The 314-nt window shown below is 31.8% G+C and overlaps 1 protein-coding gene across 1 annotated transcript in view; it reads left to right on the top strand.

Annotated features, from left to right (window-relative positions):
- LOC119581982 overlaps positions 1–314 on the top strand; it is a 13496-nt gene that overhangs the window by 5909 nt on the left and 7273 nt on the right. The window lies entirely within an intron of this gene.

Raw genomic sequence — 314 nt, 5'->3', positions numbered from 1 at the left:
TTATTCGAAGTATCATTTAGCATACAACTACTGATGCTAATGTTGATATTAGGGCTTGGCAGATTACACAGTTAAAGTTTTTCTTAATTATTGTTTTCTCTTCTGTTTCTGTTTCTCTTAACAAAATCATCATCAATTGCCATTAGTTCTGCTTTTAAAACCACTATCATTGAAATCTAACAGCATCACCACCATATAACGCCATATAACTTATAATCATCAACGTGTTTCACTAAGTCTATTTACAAACAAAGAAAAGGTAAACTCGAGTCTTTTAATATTAACACATCACTGACTAATGGCGGGATAATGCC

This window comes from Penaeus monodon, chromosome 15 (genome assembly GCF_015228065.2).
Source record: "Penaeus monodon isolate SGIC_2016 chromosome 15, NSTDA_Pmon_1, whole genome shotgun sequence".
In the NCBI taxonomy this organism is placed as follows: domain Eukaryota; kingdom Metazoa; phylum Arthropoda; class Malacostraca; order Decapoda; family Penaeidae; genus Penaeus; species Penaeus monodon.
This window is presented reverse-complemented; position numbering and strand designations above follow the sequence as displayed.